The 18,954-nt window shown below is 36.0% G+C and overlaps 1 protein-coding gene and 1 non-coding gene across 3 annotated transcripts in view; one reads left to right on the top strand and one right to left on the bottom strand.

Moving 5' to 3' along the window:
- The window catches only part of LIMS1 (LIM zinc finger domain containing 1), a 132,517-nt gene that overhangs the window by 15,528 nt on the left and 98,035 nt on the right, over nucleotides 1–18,954 (top strand). The window lies entirely within an intron of this gene.
- Nucleotides 17,362–17,468, bottom strand: LOC123637658. The gene has a single exon (XR_006735006.1). It is a non-coding gene; the product is annotated as a small nucleolar RNA U13 (small nucleolar RNA).

The raw sequence follows: 18,954 nt of genomic DNA on the forward strand, positions 1-18,954 counted from the left end.
TGGCGTCAGCCCAGCTCACAGCAACCTCAAACTCCCCGGCTTAAGCGATCCTCCTGCCTCAGCCTCCTGAGTAGCTGGGACTACAGGCATGCACCACCATGTCCGGCTAATTTTTTCTATATATATTTTTAGTTGTCCAGATAATTTTTTAATTTCTATTTTTAGTAGAGACAGGGTCTCACTCAGGCTGGTCTTGAACTCCTGACCTCGTGCGATCCACCCGCCTCGGCCTCCCAGAGGGCTAGGATTACAGGCATGAGCCACCACGCCCGGCCAGGAAATGAGTTCTGAGAGGTCAGGGGCATAATGCTATGGTTTGAATGTTTGTCCCCTCCAAAACTCATGTTGAAATTTAATTGCTATTGTAACAGTATTAAGAAGTGGGACCTTTGAGAGATAATTAGGCCACGCTTCTTTGCCCCTGTGCCATGTGATTACACAGCAAGAAGGCCCTTGCCAGATGCCAGCGCCTTGATTTTAGACTTCCCACCCACCAAAACTGTGAGAAAATAAATTTCTGTTCACTTTTTAAATTTATAATAATTTATATTATTAAAATTATTAAATTTATAAAAGTGGTAATGAACAGAAAATAAATTTCTGTTCATTATATATTACCCAGTTTTCATATTCTGTTATGGTAGCACAAAACACAAGGACCCCGAAGAGCTAATTGATAATTGTTGTATTTGAAATTTAATAAACCTTTATGTTAAAATAAATAATACATTTTGTAATTATTTTCCAAACAAAAAAAATTTGAAGAGTGGCTTTAAATTTTTTTTTGTAAAACCCTTTAATGTCTTACAAGAAGAAAGCTGGCATTCCGTATGTTGTAATAGTTCATGTTATGTATCTTCTAGAAAACTCTACTGTACACTTATGAGAGAATAAGAGTGAAAAAGGCAAATAACATCTTAGTGTTGCTATGAAAAATAGTTTTGACCTCTTAGATTGCCTTGGAAACTGCTGATCTAGAAGGAAGTTTGATAAGATTCAGGTTTGATCCCTGTCCCATCCCATGACTATGCAATAGATGGTATTCGGTTCTTCCCTCAGGAGGTTGTCAGCAGCTCTTGATGATCAGTGCCTTAGAAGTTGGCAAACTTCTTCTCTAAAGGGCCAGATAGTAAATATTTTCAGCTGTGTAGGCTATATGGTCTGTCACTACTGCTCAGCTGTGCCAGTGTAGCTCAAAAGCACCCACCAACATAAGTAATGAACATGGTTGTACTGTGATAAAATGTTAATTATAGACACCACAATTTGAATTTTATGTAATTTTCACGTCACAAAATATTATTATTCTTTTGATTCCCCCCCCCCAACCTTTAAAATGTAAGAACCTGGGAAAGTGAAGTAGATGTCTTTTTTTCCCATTCTTTCCACTAAGTACAACTAAAAATGTTGGACCTTATGTATAAAACAAATGTAAGACTTTGAAAGGTCGAGGGAAGAAAGCAGACTGTCTGGGAGCCATGGGACATGATGAACAACGGGGTGGTGGGTTCCCTGGGTGTTCTTTGACCTTATATATCCTGGACTTGGAGCTGAAGAGTCTAGTAGTTCAGAAATGCCAACAGGTACAGACAAAAAGAGCCCCCACAACAGACTGCTTTCTCTAGCCAAAGAACAGGAAAGACAGTCTAGTGAGATAAGAATAGTTTAGAAAATAAGTTTAGAAAATAGTTAAGAAAATAAGTTCCAGTCCAATGCCAAGAAAATACTGTGGCCCCACCTCTACCTATGTTAGCAGTGTCCAGTTGGTGAGCCTAGATTTTCTCCCTCACCAGACTGTAACATGACACCCCAGCAGCCCTGTGAGAGTGGTGTCAGGGAAAGCCAAGTAGGGAGCCAAGATTTTCATCCTATTGGCCGATAATGACTGCCACTTTTCATCATCACAATGTCAGTGGAGATGATATGAGGAACAAGAACTCTCACCTCAGCCCAACAGTAATGACGAGTCCCACTGTTGGGTGTCAGTGAGGCAAAGTAGGGAACCTGGACCTCTGTCTCCATGTGGCAGCAATGAGCCAGCTCCCCTGCCAGATAAAGCCAGTTGAAACAGAAAGTCAGATGAGGTCCAGTATCATATGACAATACAAAAATGTCCAGTTTTCATTAGAAAATCATTTGACATATCAAGAACCAGGAAGATCTTAAAGTGAATGAAAAAAAAATAGATAACAACACCAAGATGATGAAATGTTAGAATTAAAGCAGTCATGATATCTTGAAACAAATGAAGAAATAGAAAGCCTTAGCAAAGAAATAGAAGATATAAAGAACCAAATGGAAATTTTACAACTGAAAAATTCAGTAACTGGAAAAACAAAACAAAACAAAACACCACCATCACCAAAAAAACCCAAACTTGGTGGATGGACTTAACCAGAGGGAACAGAGGAAATACTTGGTAAAATGGAAAGAAAATAATAGATTTACCCAATCCGAACAACAGAAAATAGACTGGGTTTGGGGGAAGAGTAAAGCCCCAGGGACCTGTGCAACTATACCAAAAGGTATAATATTTGTGTCATTGGAATCCTGAAAGGAGAGGAGGAAAAGAGGTGGGGCTAAAAATGTAATAGAGAAAATAATGGCTGAATATTTCCCTGAGTTGGCAAGAAATATAAACCTACAGACTCAAGAAGCTGAGCAAATCCCAAACAAGATATACCCAACGAAATTCAGGACAAGACTCCTAATGTTAATTAAACTTTTAAAAACTGAAGATGAAGAAAATCTTGAAAGCAGCCAGAGAAAAATAAAACCTTAACTATATGGGAAAAAATTCAAATGACAATAGGTTTCTCATCAGAAACCATGAAACCCATAAGGAAATGGCACAACATTTTTCATGTGCAGGAAGAAAACAGTTGTCAACCTAGAATCCTATATTCTCTGAAAATGTCCTTCAGGAATGAAGGGGAAATCAAGATATTATCAGACAAAGAAAAAAAAAGAGAATGTCACTAGCAGACATGCTTTTAAAAGAATGGGTAAAAGAAGTTCTCTAAACAGAACAAAATGATAAAAGAAGGGTCCTTGGAACATCTAGGAAGAAGAAAACACAATAAGCAAATATAGATAAATACAATAGACTTTTTTTCCTTTTTGAATTTTCTAAAATTATGTTTGGTGGTTGAAGTAAAAATTATAATGTGGTTTTAAATGTATGTAGAGGAACTATTTAAGAAAATTATAAACAAGAGGAGCAAAGGGATGTACAGTGAGGTAAGATTTCTATACTGTACTTAAACTGGTAAAATGATGACTAAGTTATTAATACATGTATATAATCTTATACCTAAAGCAACTATTAAAAAGCTATTCAAAGAGACATTCAAAACTATAGATAAATCAAAATTCAAAATTCTGAATTCTAAAAAATGTCTATGTAACCCACAGGAAAGCAGGAAAAAGAAAATAGAAACAGAAAACAGAGAATAAACAGAAAAAATAAAATAAAATGGCTGACTTAAGCCCTAATATATTAATAATTACATTAAATGTAAATGGGCTAAAGACACCAGTTAAGAGAGTTTGGTAGTTTAGGTTTAAAAAATGACCCAACTATATGTGTCTGCAAGAGGCTCATTTCAAATATAGTGATATAGGCAGATTGAAAGTAAAAGGATGGAAAAAGATATATTATGCAAATGTGAATCAAAGGAAATGAAGAGTGACTATATTGGTATCAATAGCTGTTAATATAGATATCAGATAAAGTAGACTGCAGAGCAAAGTAAATTACCAGAGACAGAGGGATGTCATATAATGATAAAAGGACAATCCACCAAGAAGACACAACAATCCTAAATATACATGTACCAAACAACAGAGCTGGAAAACATGAGAAGCATAAACTGATAGAACTGAAAGGAGACATAGTCAAAACCACAGTTGTAATTGGAGACTTCAGCACCTCTCTCTCACCAATTAGAACAACTAGACAGAAAATCAGCAAGGATATAGAAGAAATCAACAAAACCATCAACCAATAGGCTCTAATAGACATTCACAGGACAGTCCACCCCACACAACAACAGCAGAATACACATTCTTCTTAGGTTCCCATGAAACATATGCCAAGATAGGCTACATTCTGGGCCTTAAACCTCAACAAATTTGAAAGAATTGAGATTTATATAGTGCATTCTCTGACTACAGTGGAATCAAACTAGAAATCAATAACAAAGATAACAGGAAAATCTCCAAATAATTTGAAATTAAACAGTACACTTATAAATAATTCTTATGTCAGAGAAGAAGTCTGAGGGAAAATAAACACACTGAACTGAGTGAAAATGAAAATACAACATTTCAAAATTTATAGGCCATAGCTGAAGCAGTGCTGAGAGGGAATTTTATAGTACTAAATTTGTTAAAAAGAAAAGTCTCAAATCAGTAATCTAAGCTCCCATCTTAAAAACCTAGACAAATAAGAGGAGAATAAATCCAAAGCAAGCAGAAGGAAGGAAATAATAGCCGAAATCAATGAAATTAAAAATAGAACAATTTTAAAAGTCAATGAAACAAAGAATTGGTTCTTTGAAAAGATCAATGAAATCGCCAAACGTTTAGCAAGACTGACAAAGGGGAAAAAAAAAAACAGTAATCACCAGTCTCAAGAATAAAGCAGGGGATATCACCACCCTATAGACATCAAAGGGATAATAAAGCAATACTATGAATAACTCTACTAGTATAAACTTGACAACCTAGATGAAATTGAACAATTGCTCAAAAAGCATAATTTGCCACAACTTACCCACCACAAAATGTCATTTGAATAGCTCTATATAACTATTAAGGAAATTAAAAGATTCCTAAGAAGGAAATTTCCAGGTCCACATGGTTTCACAGGAGAATTCTACCAAACATTTAAAGAAGAATTAACACCACTTGCGCACAGTCTCTTCCAGAAAATAGAATAGGACACTTCCTAATTCATTTTATAAAGCTTGTATTATCCAGATACCAAAAGCAGACAAAGTACAAAAAAAGAAAACAACAGACCAATATCCTTCATGAATGTAGATGCAAAAACCCTTAAAATGTTATCAAATGTAATTCAACCATATATAAAAAGAATTATGTACTGTGACAAAGTGAAGTTTATTACAGGAATGCAAAGCTGGTTCAACATTTGAAAGTCATTGTAATCCACAGTATCAACTGGCTAAAGAAGAAAATTCACATATCAGCGCAGAAAAAACATTTGACAAAATCCAATACTCATTCATGATTTTAAAAAAAGAAAAGATGTAGTAGACAAGTTATTGGGCCCCCAAAGATGTCCATGTTCTAATTCTTGGAACCAGTGAATATGTTAGGAAGTGGATCACTCACTCATTTCTTGTTGGAATGTAAAATCATACAGCCACTCCAGATAACAGTTGGCAGTTTCTTAAAAAACAAAAACAAACAAACAACAAAAAACACTGTGCAACTTGACCTAGCAGTCACACTGCTGATCATTTATCCCAGAGAAATAAAGACACATTCACATGAAAACATGCACATGCATGTTCATAGCATCTTTATTCTTAATACCAAATACTAGAGACAGCCCAAATGTCCCTCAGCAGGTAAATGGTTAAACAGAGTGTGGTTAAATGGTTAAACATCTGTATCATGGAATACTGTTTAGCAATGAAAGGGATTGAACTGTTGATATGTGCAACAATATCACTTGGATGGATCTGAAGGACATTATGCTAGTGAAAAAAATAAAGCCAATCTTAAAATATCACAGTTTGATTCCATTTATATAACATTCTTTAAATGATAGAATTATAGATGGGAAACATACTAGTAGTTACCAGGGGTGAAGAGGGACTGGGGCTGGGAGGAAAAGGTGGAAGGGAAGTAGAGTATGATAAAGGGCAACATAGGGATCCTTGTGATGGAACTTTTATGTATCTTCACTGTATCAATGTCAGTATCATGATATGGTATTGTACTTTAGTTTTTTGGAGATGTTACTATTAGGGGAAAGTGTGTAAAAGTACGTGGGATCTCTCTGTATTGTTTGTTAGAATTGCATGTGAATTTACAGTGATCTCAAAATGAAATATTTCATTTAAAAATGCATATTTTCCTGAAATGTCAACAGCTGTCTTCTTCCTACCTATGCCCCATTGAAAATTTTATCAACTTACTATGCCAGTGTAATTTTCCCAGATAATTCCTGATTTTCACTAAATCCCTTCAGGAAAGTGATTTTACCCCATTCACTTTTGTGTTCCAATATCTATTAACAATGCCTGGCATATATTAGGTGCTCAGTAAGTAAATGAGAGTAAATATGAATATTCTTATTTTCACATTAAGAAATTTAAAAGATGTACTCATAGGGTGCAAAGCCAACAGAGGGAGCAGCTGGAGATGAATTCTAGTATTGTGACACCAAGGATAATGGTTTTTCACCTGGAGTGCTTGGTGCTTTGGGCTAAGTTGTGCCGTTACCAGTTCCACCTTATTAAAACATGTGAAAGAGCCACATGTGGTCACTGGAATATGTTGATTGAATATTATAAATGGGAAACAGCACACACAGAGGTTGAGTGCGTTGAGTCTGGAGCTAAATTGTCTGTGCTCAAATCCCAGCTTCTTATCTGGTGGCAGTTGCCTGACTTCTCTCTGCCCCATGTGTAAAATGAAGATAATAGTAGTTACTCATCTTGTATGGTTGTCATAGGGTTAAACAAGTTACTATGTGTAAAACTTTATAACAGTGCCCAGCACATTAAGAACTCTGTGTGTTTACCATTATTATATATGTTTTTTATTACTAAAAATGGAGAAGTAAAGACTTCCTTAATAAATGTGAAAATGTAAGAACTATTTTAGCTCACAAGCTGTACAAAAATGGGCACAGGCTGGTTTGGCCTCTGGGCCTTCTTTTACTGAGAGTCTAAGATCTAGGCTTTCAGTCTAGATTATTGTCAATTTATTAGAGGATTTGTAAGATGGTGATATTCTTAATTGTTATTAATATTTGAGATATTTCATGTCTTAGCTGCAGTGCTTCTAAGAAGAAAAGTACTACTTACTGACTATTCAGTATTCTGAACATACAGTTTGACATATTACAGATCACTTTTATGTTTGTTATTGTATTAATCCCATATAGTTCCCTACTCAATAATATGTGTATTGCCTTACTCTATATCACTTTTATATAATAGTGGATATAGAATCTTTGCTTAAAAAAGTACATTGTCCATGGTGTCTACATAATCCTTCACTTTTGTATGCTTTAGGTTTACAAAGTGCTTCAAAATTAGAGTTGGGGGGGGCCACATTTTCTCACTTAGACTGGTGATTTTCCCTTGCTCTCAGGTGGTCTCCCTACCCTTGTATTATAAGCTCCTTTGGTTTGCATGGCGTCCATACTTCCTGGAAGTCCACTGGAGTGGGAATAACTTCCTACTCACATCAACTGATCCCTGTACATTTGCTGATTGTTATTCCATTGACGGAGGTAGTTCATGTTTGATTCATTGATAGATGAACCAGCAGAGCCATTCTCTAGAAAACTTGTCTTTAACCTGGGTAACCCTTTTTTTAAGGTAGTGGTATAAATAGTTCTATGTTAAAAATGTCGAGTTCGTTGAAAGCTGTGGAAGGAAAATAATCTCTAAAGGGCAAAGTTGCTTATGGCGACTTGAAGACCACCTGTAAATTATTTGGTTGTTAATGGTGTCCATATTTTAAAAATTTTTTTTCTTTTTTTTAAAAAAGCCTTTCAAATGGTTAATAGTATCCATACTTTTTAAAGGAGAATAAAGTTTCCCTTAATAATTCATGTGTTTGAATTATAATGTTTTTCATTTCAGTAATTGTCTCCCATACTATAATTGTGTCCCTGTGACCTTAGTCTGTGACTGAGGAAATGAAATGACTGATGAAGAGTTCTGATTTCATTACAAGAAGAAAGGATTATGGAGTTCTTTAAATGGAGCTGTGGTTTGAAGTTAAATTTAAATTGAATATAAATTTTGAATAGTTTTTCCTTCGCCCTGTGGGTTACAAAGTAGCAGTTAGACTGGTGTGCTTCCATACTTAATGATAGTGTAGTTAAACTTTAAGTTGCTGGAAAGTAGGCCAAGTCATATTTCAAGGTGGTAGATGACCAGGCAGGACATCTTTGGGAATTGTCTGTACTCTGTATACTTCACTGAAGAACAGTGTCGGGCAGAGGTGGCATTTGATGTCTTTCTTTTTCAAACTCTTAGAACATGATGGTGAGAGTATCTCCAGCACAGGTTAGCTTCCCGACTGCTGGCTCCAAGAGATTGGACACCCTCTTGGGTTGCAGTTCTCTCAGACCTGGGCTCACGAGACGTGCAGAAAGAGTCAGGTAAGCAGGACATGTGCTAAGCTGGTAATTACCCAGAATGGGCCACTGGCAATTTGACTTACATCTTCTATCCAGTTTAGATTTATTCTTTGGTTGTCCTACAAGCTAAAGCATTTAAATATAGGTTAAAATTTAGCCTGCCTCCTCAGGCTTGTGTTGAACACTTCTCTCTGTTATTCTAATGGGAAGTTTTAGAGCAAGAGAAATATTCATCCACCACTTTCCAATTTTCTCATTCAGAGAGTGTGTAGGGAAATGGTGTCCAAAATATCAGTTTAAGATCATTGCCTTAGAATATGTTGGTTCCCTTGGGTTTTAACGGGTTGCTGTCAGAATAGTTCTTTCTTTGAAATACAATATAGGCTTTGTCAGAGTGAAGTATGTTTTAGGGAATATAGAGTAGTCTTCCATAGAATCTAGAGGTGGAGTGATTCATCCATGAAATGAGCAGTCTTTTGTTTTAGAAATGTGGGTAGTGATATTTTTATAATAATCATGAAACCTTTGTAAACATTTCTAGAAGCTGGTTTTTCTCTTTTTAAAAATGAGTCCAAGAAAGTGAGAGCTTTGTGACTAGCTCTGTGGAATCTGGAAAGTTGTATTTATACTTAGCCCATTTCAGGTCATATTTATATGACTAAGGATAATGAAAAAATGTGGTTAAAATTTTTGAAAAGATATATGTGTAAGACAGTAGATTATCTGATTTATAAGATGACCCAGAATTACAATACTGTAACTTTGAGGTGGATGTGAGGGTAATTTCTGAAATATTAATAATTTAATGGTTTCTGGACTTAATGTACTTTTTTGTTTTTTTTTTAATGCTGGCTAACCCACATCAGGAAATGAGGACATTTTTTTGTTTTTTGGGCATTTGCCAGACCTGTACAAAGCATAAAACATCTGCAGATGTCTGTTTAAGGCAATCGCTTTATGCTTTGCAATAGAATGTTTTAACCATGAGTATATATATGTTTTATACTGTATGAAAACTACTTTATTTTAGATTTGGGTTTTCTAGTACTTGTCAGGTGCTTTCCCTTTGGGAATGGTGTTCAGACCACAAGAGACATTAATGAAGTATAGAAAGTGATGCTTAATTTTAATACAGAGCTCTCTATTGAGTTTGACTAAAACAAAAAAAGTTACAGTGATTCCTCAAAATTTCAGAGGTCAATTTTTTTCCCAACGAGTCATTTTTGAGACCGTGAGAACAGACTTAAAAAGAAGAGTTTTCCAAACTTGAGCCCTTTTGATTTTTAAAACAGAGAAAGAAAGAAAGAAAGAAAAAAAAAACCCACATCTCTTTTTGATGATATGCTGGGTCAGTTAGAATGCTTTCTATGAAGGAAGTTGTGGTGATAGGTTCTGGAATGTGGAGGGTGATGGGAACTCCCAAGAATGTAAAGCTTGGGAACTTTTTAGAAATGAAGTTTTCTTTTGCTCTGTCATGGTTAATTATGCTTTCCAGGATAACACATTGCTAGAGATTAGCTGAACAAATGGGATGAAAGTCAAAATGTAAGGTTGGATATCTTAGATAAATTTTGGTAAGAGATTAAGTTCTAAGAATGTACCGTTTTTCTACAAAATGCTACTTACGCCTTTTGAAGTATTTATGTGTCCCACACTCATGTAACAATACATGGCACATAATAGGCCTCAGTAAATATTTGTCAAATGAATAATGATGCAATACATTTAATTTGGTGTATATGGTTTTTTGTTTGGTTCAGTGAAGTATATTTCTTTAAATATTGCCATAAAATAGTATATGGGTAGATGTTAGTAAGGTACCTTTCAGTTGGCATTAAATTAGACTTGGATTATTTCAATAATAATAATTTTAGTAATACTGTGCAAGTACAATATTTCTTTTCTTCCTTAGAGGGTCAACGTAGGAATAGTTATTTGACATGGGAAGATGCTATAGTCTAGATAAATGAAGTTTTCAGGTGATTGGGTTAAATCGCTTAGATCAAATAGTAACGTCTTTAACTTTCCATATTAATATATAGCTTCAGTATTATTAATCAGAATTTTAGGTGGAATTCTTTTGGTAAAATGGGCAGAGTAGTCCTGAAGTTTCTTGGGAAGAATAAACAGGAAAGAATAGCAAAGAGCTAAGTATTAGAAGGAAGGGTAAATTGATAAAAATCTATCAATAAAAGAATTTGGCAGTTTATATCAAGTCTGAAATGATATATAATTTGTAATGCACAATTTCCACTTCTGTTAATCAAATCTAAGAATGTGTAGAGAAAATGGGGTGAAAAAATTTTGGCAGCTTTATGGTAGCAGAAAGTTAGAAATTACATAAATAAACAATAATAGAGGATTGTTTAAAATGATATTCTAAAACAGTGAAATTATATAATATTTAAAATGATACTTATTAAAGCTTTGTAATATTACATCATGATCATTTTTCATTGTGAATAAGAAAAGCAGTATGTGAAATTATAAATGTGGTACGATTATATATAATATTTAAGCATAAAATGGCTAGGAATAATAAAAAGTGCTTATTTATTTATTTATTTATTTATTTATTTATTTATTTTTAGAGACAGGGTCTCACTCTTGCTTAGGGTGGTCTCAAACTCCTGACCTTGAGCCATCCTCCTGCCTCAGCCTCCCAGAGTGCTAGGATTACAGATGTGAGAAAAGTGCTTTTTTAAAACACAGCTTTATTGAAGTGCAGTGAACATACCATAAAATTCACTTGTTACAGCCTGAGCAAGAGCGAGACCCCGTCTCTACTAAAAAAATAGAAAGAAATTATCTGGCCAACTAAAATATATATAGAAAAAATTAGCCAGGCATGGTGGCTCATGCCTGTAGTCCCAGCTACTTGGGAGGCTGAGGCAGTAGGATCGCTTAAGCCCAGGAGTCTGAGGTTGCTATGAGCTAGGCTGACGCCACGGCACTCACTCTAGCCCGGCAACAAAACGAGACCCTGTCTCAAAAAAAAAAAAAATTCACTTGTTGTAAGTGTAAAAGGTTTTTATATATTTATAGAGTTGTGCAACCATCATAACAATGCTGTTTGAGAATATTTCCATCACCCCCAAAATTTATTCTTCCATGTCTCTCACCCTCAGTCCTAGGCAAACAATGATCTGCTTTCTGTCGAATAAATCTGCCTTTTCTGGACATTTAGTATGCAAAGAATTATATGTTATGTAGTCTTTAGCATTTGACTTCTTTTACTTGCCATAATGTTTTTGAGGTTCTTCCATGGTGTAGCATTTATCAATAGTTCCTTTATATTGTTGAGTAGTATTCTATTGTATAGATATACCACATTTTCTTTATTCAGTCACCAGTTAATGGACATTTGAATTGTTTCCAGTTTTTACCTATTATAACTAATGCTGTTGTGAACAGTTGTGTACATCTTTGTATGGACAAATGTTTTCATTTCTCTTAGGTAGATTCCTAGGGGTGGATTTGTTGTATCATATGGTAGGATTTTGTATAAGAAACCACCAAAGTGGCTGTTTTTTGCAGTAATGTATGAGGGGCCCACTTGGTCCACATCCTCAGCAACACTTGGTATTTATTGTCATTTTGATTATAGCCATCTTTGTATGTGTGAAGTGGTATTTAAATGTGCCTTTAATTTGCATTTCCCTAATGACTAATGATGTTGAGCATACAAAGTGCTTTTAAAAATTCACTTTTTTTATCCTTTAAACTCTGAACTGTTACTGTTCTCAGTATAATCAAACAGGAGAGTAATTTGAAGAATATATTAACCAATGGGTAGGGAAGTTAATGGGCTCTGGATGGAAATGACAAGAATGTGAATAGTTGCTAAAATGAATATATTTATTATAAATAAACATTAATTCAGGCAGTTGTTTCTTTTTTGTTGGTTTAAAATTAGTGTGATTTTTCAGTTTTCTTCTTATTCCCTGGCATTTCCCTTTTATGCTAAAAAACCACGTAAGGTGGTTTGAACCCTGAATAGAAATGGATCACAGAGGAGTCTAGTTATCCAGATAAGAAGATTAAACTCATTAGGAAGTTGCTACTTTAACTCCAGGAGGTTTGGTTGATTGTTTAATAAGCATATTAAGACCCTGGATCTTCTTGCTGGGCTTGTTTAGTGCAATGTTACTTTGTTACGTTAACTCAGAGTATATGGTTTTTTTTGCATATGAAGCAATCAGAAGAAAAGTCTTCTACTAGTTAGTTAATACTTTTTTCTTAGCAGATGTCTATAGTCTAACCCAGCCCAATTGTACAGAAGTAATTTAGTCAGTTTTGAGAGCTATGACTGTCATTTATCTATGTTGAGAATGGGAAAAAGGAAAGTTTTTCTCCAGCAAGGCAAAATTAGAAAGTAGGCCACCAATCTCCTCTTTCTGTATCTTCCCTCATCCTGTTTTCTGAAGAGTCCTTCCATTTCTGCTCTTGATCCGGTTTCTCTCAGCTTCTTGAGAGAACTTGTCTCTATAATTCTCCTTTTCTATTAGTTCTTCCTTTAACTCTAGCATCCTTTCTGCCCCACGTTTTGCCTTGTATTTAGACACCTTCCTTAAATGAATAGTCTCCATCTAAGGTCTGTCTTTTTCACCTTCTTTCCTCCCAGATTAATCCCAGAAGCTTTATTTTCTCCATCAAGATGACAGCCCCTAGGATCATTAATGACCCTTTTCTACTAGGTCTATGTAATTTTTAAAGTGTTTTATCTTAATTTCCCCCCTAATTTAGTTATTATTTTTATGTGCCTATTTTTATGCCAGTACAACCACACTGTCTTGATTATTGTAGCTGTATAGTAAGTTTTGAAATTGGGAAATATGAGTACCCCAACTTATTCTTCTCTTGCAAGGCTTTTATTTTTTTCTGGGTCCTCTGCTTTTCCATATGAACTTTAGAATCAGTTTGTCAATTTCTGTAAAAATGCAGGCTAGGATTTTGGTAGGGATTGCATTGAATCTGTAGATAATTTGGGGAGTATTGCTGTCTTAACAGTATTAAATCTTCCAATCCGTGAACATGGGTGTCTTTCCATTTATGTAAGTCTTCTTTAGTTCCTTTTAACAATGTTAAGTTTATTCCTAAGTATTTTATTCTTTGTGATGCTATTATAAATGGAATTGTTTTCTTCCTTTCATGTTTGGATTGTTCATTGCTAGTGTATAGAAATACAATTGAATTTTTGTATATTCTTATATCCTGCAACCTTGCTGACACTATTTATTCTAATAGAAAAAACTATTGTTTTTTGTGTGTTTATGTTGATTCCTTAGGATTTCTTTATGCAAGATCGTATTATCTGCAAGTAGAGGTAGCTTTACTTCTTCCTTCCCAATCTGGATGCCATTTATTTGTTTTTCTTGCCTAATTACCCTGCCCAGAACCTCAATGTTGAATGGAAATGGCTTCCTTGTTTTGTTTCTGATTTTAGGGAGAAAGCATGCAGGTTTTTACTATTAGCTGTGAGTTTTCAGAAAAGTCCTTTATCATGTGAAAGAATATCTCTTTTATTCCTAGTTTGCTTAGTCTTTTTATCATAAAAAGGTGCTGAATGTTGTCAAATGCTTTTTCTATATCCATTGAAAGAATCAGAGTTTTTGTTTTTTATATTTTAGTCTATTAATATTATGTATTACATTGATTGGTTTTGGGATATTAAACCAAACTTGCATTTCTGGGAAGAATCCCATTTGGTCATGGTTTGTAATTCTTTTTAGATGTCTGCTAATATTGTTTTTTAGATTTCTTCGTGGTTTTTTTTGAGGATTTTTGCATCTATATCCATAATCACTATATTCTGTAGTTTTTTATTTTGTGACGTCTTTGGTTTTTGGTTTTAGGACAATATTGAACTCATAGAATGAGTTGAGAAATGTTCAAGAGCTTTCTATGCCATAAATTCTTAACATACAGCTTTTGTACCTCATTCTTCTTGTTATTGTGCATCTCTGGATAGAGCAGGCTGGAATTTCAGTTGAACCCAGGTGTCTTTTTCTGTGGCTTTCTTCTTTTTCTGATGATTTTCCTTTGCACATCCGGAGAAGACAATTCTGTTTTTAGAATGTTTACTGTGCTCAAATTGCTCGCTAACTCTCATGCCAAGAGCCTTGCCTTGTTTGTTTACAACAATGTCAACAGTGTGCAGGTATACAGTATAAGCATAAAGGCTAACACTAAAAAGTGTTTAAGCCCCTGACTCTAGGAGGCACTGGGTTGACATGGAGTTGATGTAATTCACTCCTTTGTAATTTTGCAATTTAAGTACAAACACCAAAAAAGTTCCTTTGGTGCTTATGCTTGTCGGGCATAGAGATGGATTGAGGGAAAAAGTTATTCATCTGAGACTTCTATGTCATGTCCATATCTAATGAAAAAATAAAGCAAGTTTAATCAGGTGGGCCCTGAATGTACCTGAGCATCAGAAATCACTGCTTGCACTAACAGGCTGTTAAGGGAAACCATCAGAAGAGTTATAATTCATGTGAGCCTCATCCTTCCAATGAGAGAATATGCTGCTGCTTTCTGTTGGACCTCCCTGCTTTCCTAGACACAGTTTGTAAGGTTCAACCTGCCCAGGTGCAGCCTGACTGAGCAAATTCCTTCTGAAGGAGAGAATTAGTAACCTTCCTGGGTTCACGGCCATTTGAGTGCTTTTAACTTTTGGTTCTTTTTAAAAATCATTGCTCCATGATCGAAGCAAATGGCCCATGTTAACTATTATATAAATGTAGAGAGCCAGTTGAGGACAGTGGCTAATAGTTGGCAGGATTAAATGGGGGCCATAATAGAGGCTTTGTCGGCAGTGGAATCTGGGCTAAAGTTTCTCTGAGGCAAGGCTCAGGGTCATGGAATCCCTAAATGTTAGAAGAGACTCAGAGAACTGTGAAGTTCTTTTTCATTAGAAATAATGACAGTTTGCATTGACATTACAATTTTGTGGTATTGTCTCTGCTCAGAAAGACAATCCCTCATTTTGTAAACCATGCTGATTAGTGTCATAACCTGCTGAGGAACAGGAAATTCCAAATTGCAGGCTAGCACAGACCCATCCCAGCTTTCCCAGAATCTCGTGGGAGCTGGCTTTGGGCCGCACACCACCAGAACTGCTGCTGAGGACTCTGATGCTCATTTATAGTATATGGAGTTGTCATGAGCCAAATCCCTTTCAATCTGAATGGGGAGAATTTTTCAGAATTACAGAGGCCTGTGGAACTTGGGGAAACCCGGGAATACTCTTGTGCCATACCATGAACTTTGAATGATAGTGGCAAACATTTGTATAGTGTTTCATGATTTACAAAAGACTTTTCTCCTATGCCATTTTATTTAATCCCCACAACCTTTATAGATAGGCATGATTATCATCATTCTCTTCTTCAGCTGAGCAAACTGAGCCTCAGGAAATGCTTGTCTAGGCACGTAGCTGGTTAGTAAAGTGGCAGAGCTGAGCTTAAGACCTAGGTCCTGGAATTCTAAAGCCCATGCACTTCTTATGGCTTTAAACTTCCTCTGGGAAATCCATGCAGTGGTCAGGAGCACAATCTTTGACCTGGTTATTCTGAAACCAAGGAAATTGCCAGGTGTTTACAGGGTTTCACCGGCTTCTGAGGCAAGGATAGAAGAGGTGAGGGAGGAACGACAGCTCAAGGTGTAGCCAGATGGTATTGAGATGTTGTGGAAAATCTGAGAGATGCTACTGCTTATTTCCTGTGTGTTCTCTTGATACTCACCTCCCTTCCTTTTTCTTCAGAATGAGCCAGGCCAACTTATGACTCTACTTTGTGCCTCTAGAATCTACGCTCTGATTCCCAAGGACCTATCACTTCCTCCTTCAGATTTTAGCACTGAGTCCTTTTGATTAGTGTTGATGGAGGATAGTCTTTCTCTGAAGAAGTGTATCTTCTTTTATTCTGGAGGTAAAAACTGTTATACAGATGGGGTGACAAAGTACAAGAGATTCTTGATGGCTTGCCATTACAACTAGAGTACATTATTTATCACCATTGATTATTTTGCCAAATGTTTTGTGTAAAAAGCTTCTTAGTTTTTGGATGCCTCAGGATAATTTGTCACCTACGTTACTCAATATTGTGGCATTACAGCAGAGAGGATTGTGCTGGCCTCTAAACTCCAGAGCCCAGTTGGCAGCCAGCCTGACCAACTACACAGTGCAGTGATCTCAGGAGGTGGCCAGACACTCTGGTAGCTGGAGGAGATGAGTTTATGCCAGTTTGACTTTGGGTTTTTAAAATTTCTTGCAGCTGAAAGTTTCCTAATATACTCAGTCCTGGAAATGGATGCTTGTGCACAAGATGTTGTATATGCTGATCCTCCTGTAAAATATCTGTTTTTTCAGATGCTCCTACATTTTTCTCCTCGGCTTGCAAATTATGCTTTTACCCTGTGGTGATCATTATGTCATTCATACGAAGGTTGACATAGAGAGAGGAAAGCTATGAGAGAAGAAAGTAGAACTGGGAGACTGTCCTGAGAGAGGGCAAACTTGCACTCTGGGTGATGTATTGATGCAATCTCCAGGGGAAGAATTAAGGAATCCAACTGTGAGTGTCTTCTATGTCAGCAGTTCTCATCTACTCTTCAGATCATTTTTAAAATATATATTATTTATACCCTCATTTATATAGATGAGGAAACTGCCTTTCAGGGTAAATTGCCCAAGGCCACACAGTAAGTGGCAGAGCTGATAGGGTTTGAAACTTGGATCTATAAAACTCAAACCCATACTCTTTCAAGTATATTATGCTGGGTTTTTTAAAAATTAAGGTGAAAAAAGAAAAAACTCACGTCTTAAAATTTACCATCTTAACCATTTTTAAGTATATAGTTCCATAGTGTTTAGTGTATTTATATTGTCATAAAACAGTTCTCCAGAACTTTTTCATCTTGCAGAACTGAAACTCTGTACCAGTTAAATAACAATTCCCTCTTTGCCTCCAGCTCCTGGTAATCACCATTCTACTTTCTTTTCTCCACATCAAGTGGATAATGTGCTGCTAAGGTCATAACAAGGTTTGAGAGAGGCACATCTCACACATGAGCATAAAAACCCAATTATCACACTTATGAACTACAAAAGTATCCTCTACTTTCTATGTCTATAAATTCAACTATAGCAGATCCTTGAACAATGTCATTTCATTCACCATAATTTCATTATAATGTTGATAAGGAAAAAAAATTGATTCCTGGCCAGGGCCGCTGTCTATGTGAAGTTTGCACATTCCTCCCATATCTTCATGAGTTTTCTCCAGATACTCTGGTTTCCTCCCACATCCCAAAGATGTACACATTAGGTTAATTGGTGTGTCTAAATTGTCCCAGTCTGAGTGAATGTGGTGTGAGTACATCCTACGATGGGATGATGTCCCCTGTCCAAGCTTGGTTCCTGCCTTGTGGCTTGAGCTGCCAGCATTGGCTTCAGCCACCCACCACCTTGAACTAGAATAATAGGGTTGGAAAATGAATAAATGAATGTAAATTATTGCAAAACAAAAATTCATAAATTATACAATAATCATACAAATGTATGATAAACGATGTGATACAAAAGTGCTCAGCTAGCCTGCCATGTTATTGTTTGTTTTTGAACTTCATGGTGGTAAGAAGTGCTCCTTACAATTTTCTCTTTGCAAATATTTATTCCTTTTTTTAATCCACAACCAAAAAGACTGCCGTCACTAACTGATTCACCAAAAATCGGGCAAATAATTATCTCACCTTTTTTTTTTTTTTTTGAGACAGAGTCTCACTTTGTTGCCCGGGCTAGAGTGCCATGGTGTCAGCCTAGCTCACAGCAACCTCAAACTCTTGGGCTCAAGCAATCCTACTGCCTCAGCCTCCCGAGTAGCTGGGACTACAGGCATGTGCCACCATGCCCTACTAATTTTTTCTATATGTTTTTAGTTGTCTGGTTAATTTCTTTCTATTATTTTTAGTAGAGACGAGGTCTTGCTCTTGCTCAGGCTGGTCTCGAACTCCTGACCTCGAGTGATCCTCTTGCCTCGGCCTCTCAGAGTGCTAGGATTACAGGTGTGAGCCACCACACCCAGCCATCTCACTTTTTTTTATTAATCTTTCTTAAATGTATATATAGCTCACATTTATTTCAGTATTTAGTATTAGAACTATGTTTTGAATCTTTATTTAAAGTTTGGTGATGTTTGCCATAGGAACTTAACTCTTATTTATATCAGTTGGCCTGTGATAAAATTGGTTTCATTATATGTCCTTTACTTAAAGTCACAGTTTCCAAGAACCAATTGATGACATTGAATGATGATTTACTATACTTGAGATACCTCATATAGGTGAAATCATATGGTATTTGTCCTTTCATGACTGGCTTATTTCACTTAGCATAATATCCTCATGTTGTAGCTTATGACAGGGTTTCCTTCCTTTTTAAGGCTGCATAGTATTCCATTGTTATGCATACCACATTTTGTTTATCCGTTCATCTGTTCATGGGTACTTGAGTTGCTTCCACCTCTTGGCTATTGTGGATAGTGCTATTGTGAACATGGGTGTACAAGTAACTCTTCAAGACCCTGCTTTACATTATTTGG

The sequence above is a fragment of the Lemur catta genome, chromosome 4 (genome assembly GCF_020740605.2).
Source record: "Lemur catta isolate mLemCat1 chromosome 4, mLemCat1.pri, whole genome shotgun sequence".
Lineage (NCBI taxonomy): Eukaryota > Metazoa > Chordata > Mammalia > Primates > Lemuridae > Lemur > Lemur catta.